This window comes from Podarcis gaigeae (genome assembly GCF_964106915.1).
Source record: "Podarcis gaigeae genome assembly, chromosome: 6".
NCBI classification, from domain to species: domain Eukaryota; kingdom Metazoa; phylum Chordata; class Lepidosauria; order Squamata; family Lacertidae; genus Podarcis; species Podarcis gaigeae.
In genome coordinates, this window is record NC_139682.1 from 82639238 (window position 1) to 82659671 (window position 20434).

Consider the following 20434-nt stretch of genomic DNA (forward strand, 5'->3'; position numbering starts at 1 on the left):
GCCCGCCAGCATTTTAAAAAACCCTGGGACAGCGGATAAGTCCTCTGCTGTCCCGGGGTTTTTTAAAATGCTGGGGGTGGGAAGAAAAGCCCTTGTCCCCCCCCCAGCCTTCAGAAGAGGTCGGGAGACAGACTGTCCCCGGACCTGGTCTGAAGGCGGTTTCCATAGGAACGCATTGATTGATTTTCAATGCATTCCTATGGGAAACCATGCTTCGCAAGACGAAAAACTCGCAAGACGAAAAAACTTGCGGAACGAAATTAATTTCGTCTTGCGAGGCACCACTGTATTAAAGGAACTCAATATAGTGCTCCCACCCAAGGCTAAATTAAAACTCAGCCAACAGCTCTGCATGCACCCAAAATAAAGCCAACCTTTGGGGATACTATAAACGAAGTGATTCTAGCTAAGCTGGGAACAGCCCTGACTAGCCCCACAATTAAACAGGCAAAAATGGGGGGAAAAACCTCTTTTCAAAAGAAAGCCCCTAATGGGGGCTCTCTCCCTATTGGGAAAGGCAAGCCCAGGAGGATTACGCATAGGCAGCGCTCACAGATACAGGGAGATTCTTCCCACAGGGCAGGGAAAGGGGTGGGGTGAGAAATCAAACAGGAAAAAAAGGGAAATTAAATTAATTAAGGGACTAGAGAGGATTAAATAGAAGGGGGAAAATAAAGAAATGTAACCAGACAATGAGAAGATTGCTCCTGATCCGATGCACTCTGCAAAGAGAAAGAGAAACCAGAGTGCACCAATATTTAAAGACCATGGTCCCACCCACCCAATTTGCAACATACAATTTGCCCCAGCAACCCAGTTATCCAATCACAATGCCAGGCAAAAACTATTAACCTGCCTGGCAACAAGAGGTCTGGCCCGGTGGCCCACACCGCAACACGTGCTCTCATTTATTGGAGAACACGCTTTCCCATAACTTATCTTTCATTTGCTTGTTTCCTTGACCTCCTCACACCTCCCTTTTTTATATTCTAGTTCGGTTAGCTATTTCAGCAAATCCTTTCCATCTTTTCCAATTTTTGTCCTGTAATTTATCTTAATATAATGTAACTTTACTTTCCCTCCTTTCACCAATTAACAGTCTGTTTTTTTCTTAATCCTTTATAACATTTCTGCTAAAACCACATAACTTCATTCCAACATAATAACTATAATCCATTTTGTGACCTTCTTCCTTTTCTTCCCTAGATCCCGCTGTCTGCACAGGATGAGAGAGCTGCTGGCCTCCTGTTGCCGTGCCATCAAAATCCATCCCCTGGACTGTTTGGAGGAGGATACTGTGATGGTTAATGGCAGAAAGATCAGAGTTCAGAGGATTTATGTGAGACCGAGGGACCAGGGGATGGAAGCCACCAGATGTTCCAGTCTGTGCAGGATGAGAGAGCTGCTGGCCTCCTGTTGCCAATCGATCAAAATCCATCCCCTGGACTGTATGAGGGAAGAAAGCGTCATCATAGATGGGAGGAGGATAAAATTAAGAACTATTTATGTGAGAGCAAGGAACCAGGGGATGGATGCCACCAGTGGTGAGTGTTGATCTTTGTTCACGAAGAACAGGGAGGCCAGAGAGAATCTGGCTGGCTGGGGGGGGGGGGAGGCAGCTCCCTGATTTAAGAAGAGTTTAGGGATTGGATGAGGAAGAGAGAATAATGTGGGCCACTTGGAGATCCTTGCAGTAATAATAAATGAAAATATTAAGAATCTTTTCTGTTCTTTTCTGTTCCAGGCAGCGGCAACAGTGAGGCCAGCAGCTCAAGCTGAGCTCTCCCCACCAAGGCCCAGTTCCCCCTTCCCCAATTAAATATTTTTTCTTCTATTCTAATAAAGGTTGTATTACAAATATGCTAGTCTTTTGTCATGTTAATGGAAAGAAGAGGAAGAAGTCCCAGCGAAAGAAGAATGGATACAAAAACTTGTGGAATATTCAGAAATGGCAAATCTTACCGGGGGGGGGGGGGGGGGAATCAAGATAACAAACTTTTTAGATATTTCTTATTAAAATGAGAGAGGAAAGTATCAATTAAAATAATTTAAGGAATTATCAGGCAATTTTACAACATGGATACCATATCATCATTTGAACCAAGTATTTAAGAAAGATATGATACGAGGGTTTGGGGAACAAATATCACAACTGGAGGGAGATCTGTTGGAATGTAATGTAAAAGTGCTGTCTAAAATGTGTAAGATATTATTGGAATGGGAGACCAAGGATTAGCAAGTAAAATCCTCAAGGATACAATGGGCAATAGATACTGGTTATAGATATGGGAGCATGGGAACGATTGTGGAATATGGATATAAAACTTACAGCATGAAAGAAAATTATATGAAAATGTTATATCAATGGTACCTAATACCGAGTAAATGGCAAAAATGTATAAATCAAAATCAAAAAACTTTGGAAGTGTAAAGAGAAAGAAGGTTCTTTTTATCATATGTGGTGGTCTTGCAGTAAGGTTAAAGCTTACTGGGAAATGATATATAATGAATTGAAAAGGATGTACAAAATAACTTTTATTTTTAAAAAACCCAGAAGATTTTCTTTTACCTAAATTGTATAGAAATTTATTCATGTATGTAAATGGTTTATTGAATATTTAGAAATAAACTGTAAACAGATAAGAAGATTGGCAGAATTATTGTAATAACCTGCAGTTTTATAAGGGTATTTAAAGTAGCTGAGTAAATGAGCAAATAAAGTTAATTTGGATATGCAGAAAATATAAAAAAACAAATTTAGGGAATTGCAGAAAGAGAGGGAAGGAAGTCAAGTTTTGAAATGTTAAGATGATTGTAAAATTATTGAAATGTATAAAATTGAAAATCATAAAAAAATAAAAAAGGAATGAGGCACAACAGAGACTGCAGTTGCTTTTCGATGCATGGTTTCAATAAAACTGAAAATCATAAATGAAATATATATAAAAAAGAGAGAGGCAGGGCATTCCTGTCAGCATTCATCTGCACAGTGCTGGCCAGTGGCATAGCGTGGGGTGTGCAGGGGGGGCGGCCGCACTGGGTGCAACATCTGGGGGTTGGGGTTAGGGGGTGCAAATCCACGGGTTAGGGGGCGGAAATTACTTGGCCCGGGTGCTGACAACCCACGCTACGCCACTGGTGCTGGCTGCCCCCCCCCCCCACCTTACCCCTCTTCCGGTAAGCTGCAGTGATGCTGCTGCCAGGAAACTTGCAGCTAAGGCACCTCTTCTATCAAGCTCTTTTATTACATTTTTTTTTGCCCAACTTTCTGTCCAAGGAGTTCAAGATGGCATATATGGTTCTCTTCCCCCTCCTCATTTAATTCCCATAACAACCTTTTGAAATAAGTTAGGTTAGATGCATCTAGAATCGTACATCTGGAAGGGACCCAAGGGTCATCTAGTCCAACCCCCTGCAATGCAGGAATCTCAGTGAAAGCATCCCTGACAGATGGCCAGCCAACCTCTGAGGATGGAAAGCCCACCACCTCTCATGGGAGTCTGTTCGACTGACAAACAGCTCTTAGCTACCCCTCCCAGTTTGGTGTAATCTGAAAATTTGATGAGCATCCCTCAGCTCCTTCATCCAAGTCATTTGTAAAGCCATTGAACAGCAATGCGCCCAGGACATAACCCTGTGGCACCCCACTTGTGGCTTTCTTCCTGGAGGACCAAAATGTCCAGGAGGACATTCCTTTTTTATTATTTACGATTTTTAATTTTATACATTTCATTAATTTTACAGTCATTTTAACATTTCAAAACTCAACTTCCTTCCCCCTCTTTCTGCTGTTCCTTAACTCCAAAGTATCTTAATTTATGCATATGGCCTTGTTGACCAAAGTTCACTCCAATGTGCCCATCAGGTCAAAAGGTCCCCAGTACCCACAGGCCATGCCTGACAACAGTGACTAAAAGATGCCCACAACCCAAGACTGCCATCCTTTCTGAAATCTTCTCACCTGTCCAGACTATATGCCAATTACCCAAATTGAAGGAACGTCACTCCAACAGGCAACATCACTCAACAGTGTGAAGTAGGTGAAAAAGAGAAGACCCAGAGCAAATTAGAGTCTCCCAAAAATATATCTACTCAGCCCCTGGAAAGCAGAAGACTAGCTTGTAGGCCCACATTGAAAAAGGACGAGAGGGTTGTTGCTGATTAAGAAGGGAGAATTCAGGGCAGAACAGATTTAAATAGTCTATCACCACCTTTCCTCATTGAGCAAAATTGCCCTCAGGCCATAACATTCTCCCATAGGAAAATACTGCCTGTACTTTTTTTTCTGGGCAAGGAGGGGTTTGACAAATTCACCCCTGCCCATAAATGGGGCAAACATATCCTCAGCTAATAATAATAAATAATAAATAATAATAATTTATTATTTATAACCCACCCATCCGACTGGTTTCCCCCAGCCACTCTGGGTGGCTGCCAACAGATTAAAAACAGAATAAAACATCACACATTAAAAACTTCCCCAAACAGGGCTGCCTTCAGATGTCTTCTAAAAGTCAAATAGTTGTTTATGTCATTGATATCTGATGGGAGGGCGCCACTACCGAGAAGGCCCTTTGCCTGGTTCTAGGGGTACTCTCCTCAAATCCCTTGGCTATGTAGCTACAAATTGATCAGACAGCCCTTGGGGTGGGGGTGGGGAGGAATCGATTACCTTTATCCTTCATCCTGCAATCCCTTCCCTCCAAAGAGGCCTGAACAGTTTATAAGACTCCTGTAAAATTGGAGAACTCCTCTTAAAGATGGGGATACACAGCAACATGGTGTTAAGTCTCACTAATTTTTTATTTGTTAGCTTTCTGAGAAATAATTTACGTGGAAGGAAAGCCTAAGCATTATTAATATAACAAAGCCTTCCCTTGAATATTAGGGATACAGGGGTAAAATTTCCATCACTTAAGGAGAAAAATTTCACCTTTCCCTTGCTAAAATGTCTGTTACATACTATAACTTGTACCAGATTAGTAATTCAAAGTGTGTTTAAATAGGATTAGAAATTGCATGTTTGTCATTGTTATTTGGTTATATTTCCTAGCCATGTGTAGTATTGATTCAACTTTATTACAGAATCTATTTGAAAGCACAGCTATGGATTTTTGATATTTGTTTAGGTTTCGGTAGGGGGAAAATGGGTGAATGTGTTTAAGCAAAGCATTCTTCCATAGCTTTCTCTCACACAAAAATTAATCTTTCTAAAGCAGATGAAAATTAGCATTTTGGTTTGGTTCAGACTACTAATTTTCCAGTCATCTTGACAATGATGATGTGAGACTCAACTTTGTGTTTTGTACCTTTATAAAATGTTCGTCCTGCTCCTGGGATAAGTCAGTTGTCGCCTTGCTTCTATTGCACCTCCAGAAACAGTTCAGTTAGAAGCAAACTGATTCTCTTTTGTCTGGTATGTCTCAAATTGTTGGATGAAATGTTTTTCATCTCCTGTTATTTATTTATTAACAGCCTCATACTCATCTTTGCTTGGGAATTCTAAGAAACAAAAAAATGTGACTCTGGAAAATTTAGTCCACTGTCTTGATGCAAAATGGCATCCAATTTTATTCAAACATAGATGAAAACCTGGCCCTTTATCTCAGGAACTTTCATGCAATATTTAGTAATGATATCTTAACAACAACAAATTTCCAAAATATAAAGCAGATTTGTCTGTTTATTCCTCCAATCTGTAGAACATCCATCATGCCATTGTGCTCCCAGGGCGGTTTCTAAAAATACATAAGCAGTAATAATGCATAAAGTTATTGAGACCAATCCTATTTTTTCAGTGCTTTGCAGTGCATTTCCCCAGAAGATACACATTTTAACCATAAAATGCACATTTTTGTGCACACTTGTTGCACACTACTTTGCAAATTCCAGAGATGTGTGAAATCTGATCAGGCGCTGAGTTCCAATCTGCAAGCAAGTTTGGAATTGTCAAATTGGATCAGTCGGCTGCAAAAAGTGCAGACAATGAATGCTTCTTCCTTTCCTATCCCTAGCAAAGACTTGAGCAGTGGTTCCTGAGTCTTGGACTCCAGGGTTATAAAAGAAAAGAACTTAAAATAAGTGTTGGAACTGTGTTGCAAACAGAGCACACAGTTGGTGCGCCTCTGTGGACAGAAGGCTTTTTGATCCAAGGGAGCAGAAGACGGATTGAGTCAATCTTTGCCAATCCACCTTCCACTGATTTGTAAGAGCTGGCCTTGACACCAGACTTCTGGATGGGATGGACAGGTTAAATGGGGCAAAATGTTGGTTCAATGTGAGTGATTTTTTTAATTGGGGTGGGGGGCGGGGCGGTTGAGTTTTTGTTGCTCACTGGCATTTATATGGCTGGTATGCCCCCCACCCCCAGATGTTAGCTTATACGAAATATTAATGTATTATATGGTTTCCCTTCTCCCCCCCCCCATGGTACATAATGTGGGTGGTGCTGTGGTCTAAACCACTGAGCCTCATGGGCTTGCCAATCAGAAGGTTGGCGGTTCGAATCCCTGTGACGGAGTGAGCTCCCGTTGCTCTGTCCCAGCTCCTGCCAACCTAGAAGTTTGAAAGCACACCAGCGGAAGTAGATAAATAGGTACCGCTGCGGCGGGAAGGTAAACAGTGTTTCTGTGCACTCTGGTTTCCATCATGGTGTCCCGTTGCGCCAGAAGTGGTTTAGTCCTGCTGGCCACATGACCTGGAAAGCTGTCTGTGGACATCTTGGCCTAAAAGCGAGATGAGCGCCACAACCCCATAGTCGCCTTTGACTGGACTTAACCTTCAGGCGATAAGCAACTAATAAGTTTAATAAAGAATAATAAAGAATACAGACACAGCTATTCTAGAACATTGAGCAAGTCCAAAAGCCGGTCACAAAAATTTCCTCAGTACTATAACAGTTGAGGAGGGACCTGATGCATGCTGCACCACCAATAATCTGACAAGTACAGAACTTTTGAACTGATTCAAGGTGATGTTTCTCATTCACACATGCAAATTCCCACACTTGATTTTCCTGCCATCCATTAATCAAAACATTCTGTGTGAATGTGCCCTAACAGCCTGATCCCAATGAGGTAAAAAAGGGAATCAGATTTACTCCAAGGAAGTCTGCATAGAATTGCTGCCTGTAGATCTACTTAGCTGTTCCAGCTGCTCCAATGCATAAAAATAGTGTGATTTTTTAAAAGTCAATAAGACACTCTCCTTTATTTAAGAAGTGAGAAATATTTTTCAACGGCAGAATGCTTCAAACAATTCTACCTATTAAAAAGCCATTAAACCCGGGGAGGCACAGAAGCATATCCACAACAGCTGTTCTGAGGAAATACTTTGTATTACGAACTATTATTGGAAACTGAAGGTCAAGTAGAACAACACTGTTCACATGAAGTTGTTTTCCTTTTTGTTCCACCTCTCCCTCTCTCACACAAAATGAACAAGACTTTATTCTTTTAAAATGCATCAGATGAAGGGAACACCGGGGAATACACAGTTGAGGCAAAGTCAGTGTGACTATAATTTTGAGGATTGATGGCGGAATAGAAAACGACTTAACACAAAATCCATATAACACACTTCCCTATGGATATATATCATCTGAAAAATGGGGAAGGGGGGGTGAGATTCCCCCAGTATGAAGGGGACATGAAAATGAATGCTATCATTTAGTTTAGTTATATAACCTAATGGCTTAAAGTGTGAAGCCTGTGGGTTTGGCTAAGGAAGCACTTCTGATCATAATTCAGGAAGTCAGGTTGCTACCAGCTCCTTTTAGGGAGGTTCAGCTGAAGTCTTCATTATACAAGTTTAGGTGTTAGAATTCCTGCTCCATGAATGCAGTCATGGGGTTGTTGTCTATCACATGATGCTATATGTTTTGACTCCACAGAGTGGGAAGTGACGGAGACAGGATGTTCGTGTTACTGTGTTCTGTGAAGTGGGACTATTGTCCTTTGTTCTTTTTCTCTTTGCTGTCTGATGCTAGAGAGAGAGGGAGCCACGCTGCAGTGCTCCGTGTGTGTTTACTCTGCGGATCCCTAAGTGTGCCAGTGTCTGTTGGCATCAGTCACTGTGTTGTTCAGGCAGAAGAAAGCTTTTGAAGCTCCCGAACAAATGACCAGGAGGGAGAGAACATGCCAGTCGTGTATGTGTCTCTACCAGGGTCCTATTCGAGTGTAGGATGAGCTCCTGACATTAGGCACCTGGCAAAGGTCTTCCTCTTTAACCAGGTCTTTGGCTGATTGACACCTAGTGCCATTTTAAAATGTGTTGGGGGGGGGGGAGGTTACTTGGTTGTTTTTGTTTTCCATTTCATTTATTTATTATTATGCATTTTGTGTTTTTATATTGTGATTTTTTGTTTTAACTGCCCTGAGACCTGTGGGTATACGGCGGTATACAAATAATAATAATAATAATAATAATAATAATAATAATAATAATAATAATAAAAATCACCCCCCCACTAAGCCCAGTATGGATTTCATTGCATCAAGGCATTTCCCCCTCCTTCTCACTGATTGTATGGCAATGGTGATCTTGGGTGTTGCACTGGGCCAAAAACGTAGCCTCCAATTTCTCTCATGAAAGAGGATTCTGTTTTTCTGACAGACTCACATGGCAGTTTAGAATTTCCTTACAATTCTGTGAGTCACAAGGGCTGTCCCAGAAAGCCACTTCCGGCCTGCCCAGGAGGTGGGGTTGCGGGCTTCACGCCCACCCCCACGTGAGCGGGGGCTGGTTTCAGCCCCCGCGAGAACAGGGGAATCCCGGCCAGGTCTGCCCTATTTAGGGCCGGTGCAGAGGGGGCTTGCCCTCTTTTCGCCGGCTAGCCCTCACGTTTTCCCACCCTCCCTCCCTTTAGGTATGCTTTAGGTAGGTCTTTGACTTTGCTATGGACTTCGGTCTGTCGCCGCAAGGGGCATGGTAGGAATTTTTCCCAATTGGCAATTTGTAGCCTTTTGGTTTTTCGCCTACCTCGTAGCAACTCGTCACAACTTTTCGGCATTGGCGGTAGGCATTGGTAAGAAGGGGTTAAGAGGATGTGAGCGGGGGGAGGAACGCCATCACCTCCCCCCAGTGAGCGAAGGGTGGTCCGTTAAAGGACTCCGGGGGGCGTGGCCCTGTCCGAAGCCTATGGAGGTGTGGGCCAAAGGCACGCCCCAGAGCGGTGACCCGGGGGAGCTCCTAGCCAACGTGCCTCGCGGGAGTCTCCCCCAATATAAGGTTAACCCTTCCCCGTGTCTCCAGCAAATGGGCTGGAGCCGGATAGTCGATAGGACCAATGCCTAAGCCAATGCCTCTCATTCCTGAATTCAATAAAGTTGTGGCCTAATTCGCCCAATTAACCTTAATTATGGTGTCTCGTGTCTTTATTTATCCTGGTGGGGGGCGGGAACTCGCCACGCAACACTAAAGGTCTCACGGCTCTAAAACTGTTGAAATGGCAGGAACATGGGAAAGAGGTGATGCATTGGTGAGACTCCCTATCTTCCTCTCCTTCTCTCCCCTGTAATGGCAGAGCTTGTAATTGGTTGATACTCCTTTAGCGATAAGGACCTGGTAGTTTGAGGGCTACCTGACCTGGGCAGTTTCTTAGGCCTGCTATTTCAGAAGGTCTTAGAGGCTCCTCTGATTTTTTATTAAAATGTTTCCCATTGTTGGTGTCTGTTCTTGGGTCAATAAACTGTTCATCCTCTATGCCTTCCTGTCCACTGATACCTCTTCCTGAAAATCCCCACTGCTTTCATTTATCCTTGGGGAGGCATCAGCTCAGAGTTTTGCAGGGGTTGATCTCAGAGGGGCTACATTTGCCTTGCAGGCATGTGTTTGTGGTTTGAGGACCCGACCCCCGTGAAGTAAAATGAAGACACAGGGACACGTGATATAAGGTTAATGGGCTAGAAAAGGCTACAACTTTATTGATTACAGCAATGAAAAGGTATTGGCTTAGGCATTGGATCGCGAAACAAGTGGGTTTATTCACCAGGGGTTCATCACCTGTTGATGCTAATCCAACTATAGGCTCACCCCTGATGTCACCGAGGGTCGTGCCATGGCCTCCCGCCAAGCAGGCTTCGGACGGAATACACGACCGCCAGATTCCATTAACGGAATACCCCTAGAAATTGAAGGCATAGGCTATGGCCACACCTAGCACTTTGACACACCACAACACATTATTCCAATGCCTAACCTACCCACCAATACCACCAAAAAGTTGTGACGATTGCTACGAGGTAGGCGAAAAAACCAAAAAGCCTAATGCCAAATGGAAAAACTCCTACCAGGCCCCCCGGGCAACCGGGGCGACCAACCTAAGGTCCATAGCAAGGCCAATGACCTAAGCCCTAACTCAAAGGGAATGGAGGGTGGGTGACTCGCACAGGACGACAAAGAGAAATGAGGCCGGGGAGAGGCTGGCACTGCAGCATAAAGGCTGCTGGACACGCCCCCCCCATGGCACCTGGTTGGATGGCCACGGGGGGGGGGGGGGCGTGAGTGCCAGCCAGGTGAGCTGGAGGCAGGGGGCAACGCCCCCTGCTAGGAGCGGTGCTCGGGCTCCCGTCCACAACCACTCCCCTCTCTTTCAGGGAGGAGAGTCTTTATCCACATTTAAATGCATCACCCATCCCAAAGACTCAGGTGGGCTTTTTTCTGCTCCGCTTCCTCACATTGTTGCTTTCCTGAATTAATTTCTGAAACTTATATCCAGGCTGGAATGAGAAGAACAAGAGGAGAAGGAAGGAAGAACCTCCCCCCCCCCAAAAAAAAACCTCGCACTTACCCTGGGCTTTGATGTATGTTATATGTAAAATAACTGGACTTGTTCTGCGCTACAACCAAGTTATCAGTTATGACCACCGAAGCATGAGGTAGCTGCTGAGCGTCAAAATCCCTTTCCATGCTTGCATGTGTTCACATTGACAGCTTGGCACCTAACAAAAGACAAGTAGGCAAGCTTCAAATTAGACCATTTGTTCCCCTTTATTAACGAAGCAAAATAAAAGCCCCCACTGGCAGGCTGCCTGTATAAGCTGTCCCTTCAGCACCACATAGCATAGGCATTAATTAAACTAGTGACTTCCCCCTACCCTCTCTCTGTAATAAGATGCAATGATGCAAGTTAAAGTGAATTTTCTATAAAGCTGACCCTCGCCCTGGTATTTCTAAGACATTGCGATTTGCATTATCGATTTTGTTAAATGAAGAGAGGGAGAAAAAGTTAGCTACTTGTGGTCACCTTGACTAAATGTCAAAGTCCTTAGAATGCCACTGACAAGAGAGGGAGAGTGTTTATTTTCGAATTCTGCATGCATTCAAGCTAAATGAAACCACTGGGATCAAAACAAAGTCCCAGATCATATTGCATTGTGATGCTAGTATATTTTTAAAACCTTCGTTTACTGTAGACATACCAATTATGTACACCAGAAGTTACTTTTTGCAGTTGTTTCTCTTTCCCCAGCAAACTGCAAAATTATATTTCTGTCAGCATATTCATAGCAGCTGCTTCATACAACAATTCACAGGATAGTTTGAGGAAGCCATGACAACCATCTTCCGCAGAAACTGCTGCTTGCCTTCTATCACTGTGCCATTGAGAGCGTGCTCACTTATGGCTTATGTGTGTGGTACGGAAGCTGTACTACCCAGGACAGGATGGGGTTGTGCAGAGTTGTTAAGGCAGCAGAGAGCATTGTTGGCTGCCCCCTCTCCATCTTAGAGCAGATTTATGCCACAAGGTGCCATAGGAAGGCACTGGACATAGTAAAAGATCCATCACATCCTGGTCACTGTCTCTTCGAGCTCCTGCCGTCGGGACGGAGATACAGGACGATGATGACAAGAACGAGCCGTCTCAAGAACAGCTTCTTCTCCAGAGCGATCTCGGCCCTGAATGGGAAACCTGGACTTTGAAGTCATCTAATCTTCCTTGCTGTATTATATTATATTGTTTTAATTAGTGTTTTTATAGTTGTTCTGATTTTAAGTGGAGTGCCCTATCTGGGTGTATGGAGCAGCCAAGTAATTTCGTTGTCCCTGAGAGGGGGCAATGACAATAAAGATATTATTATTATTATTATTATTATTATTATTAACATACTGGTGTTTGTTGAATTTCTCTCTTGCCTCCTTCCAAGCAGCTCAGGGCAGAATACATGGTTGTTTCACAGAAACCTTGTGCAGTAAGTTAGGCTGAGAGACTGATGGCCCAGAAAGTTTTATGTCTGAGTCAGGATTTGAACCCAGATCTCCATAGTCCTAGGCCAGCACTCTGTGCCATTAGCCTTTAGCAAAGATAGACAATGTAGTGCTGTTTAGATACTGCTGGACTACAACTCCCATCTTCTCTAACCATTGTCCATACTGATTAGGGCCAAAGGACCTTGATTTTAGTTTTATTCCTCTTTGAACTGACACACCCTATGCTGTAAATGTATTGTTCTACATGTAAAAGGGGTGCGGATGGCGCTGTGGTCTAAGCCACTGAGCCACTTGCGCTTGCCGATTGGAAGGTTGGTGGTTCAAATCCCCATGACAGGTTGAGCTCCCGTTGCTCTGTCCCAGCTCCTGCCAACCTAGCAGTTTGAAAGCATGCCAGTACAAGCAGATAAATATGTACCACTGCACTTTGGTTTCTGTCACAGTGTTTGTTCTGTTGTGCCAGAAGTGGTTCAATCATGCTGGCCACATGACCGGGAAAGCTGTCTGTGGACAAACACCTCAGCCTAAAAGTGAGATGAGTACCGCAACCCCAAAGTTGCCTTTGACTGAACTTAACCATTCAGGGGTCCTTTATCTTTCTTTTTTAACACTTCCACGGGTGGCGCTGTGGGTTAAACCACAGAGCCTAGGACTTGCCGATCAGAAGGTCAGTGGTTTGAATCCCCGTGACGGGGTGAGCTCCCGTTGCTCGGTCCCTGCTCCTGCCAACCTAGCAGTTCGAAAGCACATCAAAGTGTAAGTAGATAAATAGGTACCGCTCCAGCAGGAAGGTAAACAGCATTTCCGTGCGCTGCTCTGGTTTGCCAGAAGCGGCTTAGTCATGCTGGCCATGTCACCCGGAAGCTGTACACCAGCTCCCTCAGCCAATAAAGCGAGATGAGCACTGCAACCCCAGAGTCAGCCACGACTGGACCTAATGGTCAGGGATCCCTTTACCTTTACCTTTACCTAGAACAAATGCAGATTGTGCACAGCTGTATGTAAGAGGGGGAAATGTGGTGTGAGCTTCTGCTCATGTGTCGATCCCACATGATTCGGACACCAATCACTTTAGGTGTCACCCATCCTTTGACTATCCAACACAGGAGCCAGAGATCACAGACTGAAGTTTCCTTACAGGCAAGTGTGGACAATGCATAGTGGAATCCACACAAGAAGTGGAGCTGGCACCAGGCATGGACCTAAAAACATGGCATCAAAGCCACCCACCTCAGTCAACACTCAGTTGTCCTATATGTGGATAAGACATGAACAAGTTTCAATCCTGAGATTGTAATCTGTTTTAACTGTTTTTTTAAAAATTTCCAGTGCAAAATTACAACAAAATTACAAACATTGAATCCCAAATTAAACAGTACAAACAAGAAAAAGAAAAGGAAAAAGAACAAAAAAGAACAAAGAACAAAAAATATACATCTACAAATAAAACCATATCATCATTCTAATCTAGTCATTACATACATATACACATATTGACTTCCTTTGTTTTAAGACTTCAAAATTTTTACTCTTTCTAAGTTGTTGTGTCTAATGTAGATTACTTCTACTTTTATACTTTTTACACCATTTTTCTCTTTCTTTAACCCTGCACAGCAGCATTCATTACATACCAATATTTAACTTGATATTAAATTTACAGCATGTTACACAATCAGAGAAAATTTGATAAAAATGGTGTACCAATGGTACTTAATTCCGGTAAAATTGGCTAAAATTTACAAATTAAAATCAAATACCTATTGGAGATGCAAGAAAGAAATAGGAACAATGTTCCTATGTGGTGGGAATGTCGATCTATTAAACAATTTTGGAATGAAATATATGAAGAAATCAAAAATATGTTTAAAATATCTTTTAGTAAAAAACAGGAGGCATTCCTTTTATATATAATCACAAACGATATTCCTGACAATCAAAGGAAAGTATTCCTCTATGCGACAACAGCTGCCAGGATGCTTATAGCAATAAATTGGAAAGGGAGAAAAATTCCATCAATGAAAGAACGGCAAATTAAATTTTGTGAATATATAAATCTGGTAAGACTCACAGCATTCATAAGGGGACAATCAGACCAAAAATTATTAAAAGAATGAGGATGTGCTAAAGAGTATATGAAAAAAAAACATTGTTCTGGAGTAAGCATATCTGTTTTTTAGTTTTTAATTGTTGTAGCAACATTTCAAGAAGATGTGAACTACCCAAATGACATGCTAGTTACAAATAGATTTTGTAAGGGACAGACAGGATACTTCTTGTAAACATCCTCTCCCCTTTCCCCAGTGAAAACTGCCAATTTCTTTTGGCAATCGGAAGGCCTCAAAAATGACATTTCTAGTCTGTGTTGTGCAGAGATCAGTTGAGAAGAGAAGGATTGCCTCCTCATTGCCTCAGCAGTGGGGATGCATATATTGACCATAGGAGGAAGGCAAGCGAAGGCATTTGAGAATGAAGCAAGAAGAAAAAGAAGAAAACATAAATTAATTAAAATGAACCCCATAAAACTATCAAAGATGGGAGAGCCTCCTCGATGCTGCTAAAATATGAAATAATACAAGTGGCTTGAGCTCATCAAACCAGTCTGTCCAAAAATTCAAAATTTGTTTCAGCTTGTTTGAAGCTTTCCTACCACAGCCAGTCTTATTCCGTTATGTGTGTGCAGACAGCACCCACCTTAATTCTAATCTCAAAAAGGCTTTTTGAGTTTAGCAAAGTCATATCAGCTTCGTGCTGCAGTAAGAGCAATTGCTTTGGGGAGGCCTTTGCCTGCTACAGATGTGCTATTGCTGAGTGACTCAAAGAGGATCAAACCAGCTCCAAGAGAATCACGGAGGGAATACATCATCTGATATGTGAAGTGTTTACAATAAGCTGAGCAGCAGGGAAGTGACCTATTACCAAGCATCTAAAACAGAATGTTGACTTATTTGTTCCTTCGCATCTGTCCCTTGAGGTAGCACCTAAATCCTACTGTTATTTATTTAGGAAGTTTTTCTTTCTGCGTCAGGCAGAGGCTTTCTTTCTCTTCAGTTTGGTTCCAGCTGTGACAACTCTCATGGAGAAACTAATTCAACTCCTAGTGGGCGTATGATCCTGTGGTATGTCTGCAGGTGGTTGTGTTACAAAGGCAAAGACAAAACCAACTCAGAGCTGGTTTGCAGCTCAATCATGAACACATTTTCTTTCCTGCAATGCACGCAGGAAAACAATGGATAGATAACATGCCCCTTGTGTGAAAATAGTATGACGTCTGGTTTGCTACAATGCCTCACCTGTTGGGAAGCTCCTCTGCTATCATTTCAAATGGCCAGCTGTACTTATTCAGTATGTTTCAACAGAAAAAGGAATGGCATGGTGTGACAGCATAGGCTGCAGCTTGAACCATGAGGGGAAAGGAAGGCAACAACAACAACAACTAAACAACAGTTCTTGCCACTGCAACAAAGCAGATATCTCCTCCCCATCCTTGGTTGCCTCCACTACAAAGCACGTTGAACTTTTGGACATTTACTGGCTCCTTGGGTTGAGTGGCAGAGCACCTAGGTGTGAGGTGAGTCACAATAGCTCAGACCATCACTCCCCCTCCCCCAAAAAACCCCAATCTGTATTTTTACTTTTTAGCAAGGCAACAAGTTAAACCATTTTTAAGCAGGGGAGGCTTTGCAGTTTGATTCATTACCCATTAGAACAAATAATACCTACACATTTTCTAGACTATTTCCCTAACCCTGGGAATGACTTTGTAGCTGATTAATTCATCTACCAAACGAAGCATCCCACTGATGCAAACTGCCAGCTGACTCCACCCCCCCCCCCCAATTCTTGGTTCACAGTGTAAAATACGGAGGTGATACAATAAGGTGCCCAACTTCTGACAGGTGTGCCCTATTCCTTTTGGATTACTCTGTCAAGTACAGCAGGAGGGAGGATGAGAGAAAATGTCAAAATCCTATATATATATTGACGTTTCAAAGATTATACAAAAAGAAAAAACAAAATATAACAAAAATACAAAAAATACAAAACTAAAACAATTTAAAAACACATAAAATTCCATTCACTTATTTTCTTTTAACTTACTTCCCAGACCTCCTCATACCTCCCGTTTTTGTATCCCAATTCAAATTATTAATTCAGCAAATCCTCGCCATTTGTTTTCACTTATTTTTCAACCTTTCTTTCTTCAGGGCCAGCCATCTTAAGCTTATGCGGTGCCAGGGTGCAAAGGTCCACCTGGCACACTCCCCCCCCCCAAGTTGCCCAAAGTGCACGGCAGAGCTGGCCTGGCTGGCTGCCTCAGCAGCAACAGAGGAACACGAGGCGGCAGCAGAGCAAGGCTGGGGCCGGGTGCTGGGGGGGACGGGGGGGGCAAGCAGAGCCCAGCAAAACAACAGTCGAGTCTGAGGCTCATGTGAGCAGCATGCACTGGGCGGGCCTCTTGACAGCCCGCCAATCCCAGGCATGCAGGAGGTCAGAGCAGAAGAGCTGCAGTGCTCCACCAGGCTCTGTTCCACTTGGCAGCGGCTGTTGACTCTCCCAATCCCTGGACTCCAAATCTTGGCCCCAGACTCTCAGCCTAGCACCCCTGAGAGCCCGGCGCCTGGGTGCCCCACACCCCTAGCACCTATGAGTAAGATGGCCCTGGTTGGCCTCTTTAGATGCCTTCCATCTGCCAGCATCCTCATATTGTTCCTGCAGTTCTAGAACCCTGAGAACCTTGAGGAAGAAATAAATTGGGAGAGAAAAACCTTTCTTGACCTGTGACCTTTCTACCTTCCTTTTCTGATAGCTCCTGCTCAGGGAAAGAGGTCTAGTCAGATTCTGAGTCAGCGCCAGACCTGTGAGAAAGGAGTGTGCTCCCCCCCCCCCCGTTGCCAAGAGACAGAAGGCGATGGTGACTATGAGGTCACTTCATTTTCTTTCTTTCTGGCCCTAGAGCCAGATAATTCCTCATTATGATGTAATTCAGAAAGAGGGTGAGACCAATGCTTTTGTGTCCTATGAATTTGCCACTGCAGATTGTATAGCAGTGACTTACTCATATTACATTTCTTATATCTTTTCCTCTCAGGATGTCATTGGGGTAGCCCTTTTACAATGATTTTCCTGGTCTATTCCATTTCTGGTCCATGGCAGGAACTTTATATGGACTCCCTCTCCTAGGCACATAAAGTTCAGAAGAAGAGATGTTCCCCCAAGCAAGGAACCATAGGAGCCAACTCCTAGAGGCCGTGTGGGATTTGGCCCCCCATATTTGAGGGGGCCGGGCCCCCACAAAGTTGATGGGCATTCCCATTCAAATGGGGGGGGGTGTGTGCACTGTATCACGTGACCAGTTATGTGGGGCAGGGCTTATCTGGGCCCCCACCATATATTTTTTCAAGTTGGCACTGCAAGGAACTGACATGACTCACTGCCTAAGGGGAGAGAGCTGGTCTACACAGGGTCTCTGACTCTGTTGTGGCTGCAAAAGGCAAGGCGCATTGGTGAGGCACTATTGGTGGGACAGAGCTGACCCTTTGGTGGCAAAGATGCTTTCCTGACTTGGTGTCCTTCAGACCTTGTCTCTACTCCCAGTCCAAAATTGGGTGGGGAGAAGAAGACTCAGCTCTGCTGTGGCAGACCTGAAGTGTGTCCAACTGCTTGGGCTAGCTTTTCCCCCCACAAGGTAAGGAAGAGCTCCAGTCCAGGGGTCTGCTGGGAAGCACTTGATGTTCCTGAAGCATGGGCATGCTGCTCTTCCTTATGGAGTCTATCTGTTTGTCCCAGGTAACCAGGGACATCTTTACCATTGGGCATAGTGGTGTGGCGAGCCAGGGAACCAAGCAGTGCAGGGCTCCAGGGGGAGAGTCCAGGGAGGGGAGAGCAGGGAGGTAAGTGAGGCAGAGCGCGGACTTGGTGCCTGCACACCTCAAGCACCTGTTGGAGGTGGGAAGGCTCTGGATGCTTTCCCACAGTCCGGAGCTCTCTCCGCTGGCTCCGCAACACACCACCTCCTTGGCTGCGTGGTGTGTGCTTGCATCCCAAGCCCTGCGCATAATAAACATGACTCTACCACTGCTCCCCGTCCACTCTACCTCAAAAGATCCCCGCGCTCAAGGCTACACGCTGCAACTGCTGCCCCCAGTGCCCCTCCTTCCTTCCCCTGCTTCTCCACCGCCTTACACGGAGCCTGCCTCTTCCTGTTACCCCCACCACCTCTACACTCCTTCACACAAACCAAATTTCCTTCCCCTGCCCGATCCCCTCCCAGTCACGCTCTCTCCTCCCCCCCCCCCTTCCTCCCCAAGCAAGGATGGCGAGACTGCGGCTGAGTGAGCGCACTTCTCTGCTGTGGCAACGCAGACGGCCCAGCTCGCTTCGCCTGTTCCTGCCTGGACAAGACCCCCGTCTGCCCCCCCCCCGTGCCGCCCCCATCGTGCCCGCCTGCTCCGACCCACACCATGATTCTGCCGTGGGGGCCAATGCAGGAGCAGCATGGGGCAGCAGCGAGAGAGGGCGGGAGCAGCCTTTCCTAAAAAAGGTCAACAACTTTGGAGTCCCCCCCCTCAAAACAGGTCGACAACTCTGGGAAACGGAGGAGGGGGACTGGAGGGATCTTTGCTCCATGGTGCCGGATATGCTTAAGATGGCCTGCAGCTAACCCTAGTTCGTTCAGTTCATCAGTGTAGGGGGGTGGGGGTGGAAATCTAAGCTGAGAAGCCTAAAACAATGCTCTTGTTTCTTAGCCCCAAACCAGGTTAGAATTGTTCCATTCCCTAGTTAGGGAAAGGAGAAGAGGGAAAGCAAACAGCAGGAAACCAAAAAGCAGGGAGAAATAACTTTGGCATCAACAGCTTGAGGATCTGCTAACTGCAAGCCAGACAGGTCCTGCCTGAGACTGCCAGTCCTGTCTGTCCACCAGAGGAGCTTCTTCCAAAAGTAGAAGACCACTCCAGTCTGGAGCTTCTAAACAACAGCTCTCTAGAGACTTGTTGTCTCCAGGGAGCTTACAATCTAAATTTTGACAGGCAGAGACCAACTGGGGGGAAATGGAAAGGGTAGAAAGGGTACAAATTAAAGTTTGTGTTTGAAACAAGATTAAGGCAAAGGCTTCAGTGGAAGAGGTGGCATGGAGTTATGGTTTGAGAGAAGTGGCATCAGGTGGGTGTTTAGAGAGGCATTGCCATCATAATTCCATCATAATAGGTGGAACGGGCAAAGTACTATAAGAAAAAACAATTGCCATAACCAGGTTATATTACATAAGGGTAAAGGTAAAACCACAAATGTCTTTAATATAATTCTATTAATTTACAGACTGGAGATTGCAAAGAACAAAATTGACCAGAAAACTCAGCAACCAAGAAGACCAAAACTTTAGCAAAGAATGGGGGGGGGGGGTATATAGCTTTTCTTGCAGATGAAAACATTAGCAGGATTGCAATAACACTTGTAATGTAGCTAGTACTGTGGAGATAATGGAGTGATATAAAAAAATGGACTATTGAATAATATGCAGTTGAAAAGGTTAACAATAGGACCCATGGAGGGGAAGGTGGGAAGTCCAGAGATTCGGAGGAATCTATAAATATTATAATTTCAGACTTGTAAAATCAATTTAAAAAAAAAAAATTGCAAAGCACTTGCAAACATCTTTGAATATTTTAAGGACTTTCTTTCCCCTTCTTTTTCTTCAGCAGGAAGAAATGACCTGGCTCACACTGTCTTGTGTACGCTAAACCCTGGCTTTAGTCCACAGAAAAGCTGGAAAAGAGCTTGCATAATATCCCAGGGTACCATATCCCAGGAAATAAACCATATTCAGAGGAGGACATTCATAATTCAGGGTGTGAAAACCTGGCAGCTGCAAGAGGCTAACTTTGTGCAACACAAAGATTGCTTGGACAGCCTGGGAGGCTGGTGGGCTTGATGTCAATGCTATTGTTTTTATCTATCCAGATGCAGATTCATGAACACAATATACATCTGCTTTCCCAACCAACAAGGGGAGGGGGTTGATAATGGAAAGAAGACTACAACTTATGTTAAAGAATGGTTCAATTCAGGCAGATAGGAAAATGTGAATAGCCTGTACATGGAGGAAGTATTCCGGAATCCACAACCTGCAATTGTCCCGCTGAAGGCATTTATTCAAATTCTCTCTGAGAGACTGTTGTTTTGCTTTCTTTCATGACGGCTATGCCATTGCCTTCCAAGTTTAGAA

The 20434-nt window shown here is 44.2% G+C and overlaps 2 long non-coding RNA genes across 3 annotated transcripts in view; one reads left to right on the forward strand and one right to left on the reverse strand.

The window, feature by feature from the left end:
* LOC310847533 overlaps window positions 1-20040 on the forward strand; it is a 28709-nt gene extending 8669 nt beyond the window's left edge. Inside the window, exons 3-4 of the long non-coding RNA XR_014565869.1 lie at window positions 15567-15778; window positions 19908-20040. This is a non-coding gene — a long non-coding RNA (uncharacterized lncRNA). The remainder of the gene's footprint in view (window positions 1-15566; window positions 15779-19907) is intronic.
* Window positions 5655-17072, reverse strand: LOC310847535. 2 transcript variants are annotated; one of them, XR_014565871.1, is made up of 3 exons: window positions 16987-17072; window positions 10790-10940; window positions 5655-5738 (listed from the first exon to the last, which is right to left on the reverse strand). It is a non-coding gene; the product is annotated as an uncharacterized lncRNA (long non-coding RNA). The 2 variants fall into 2 exon arrangements; XR_014565872.1 differs by having other exon boundaries at window positions 16977-17072.
* Window positions 20041-20434: the final 394 nt, after the last annotated feature.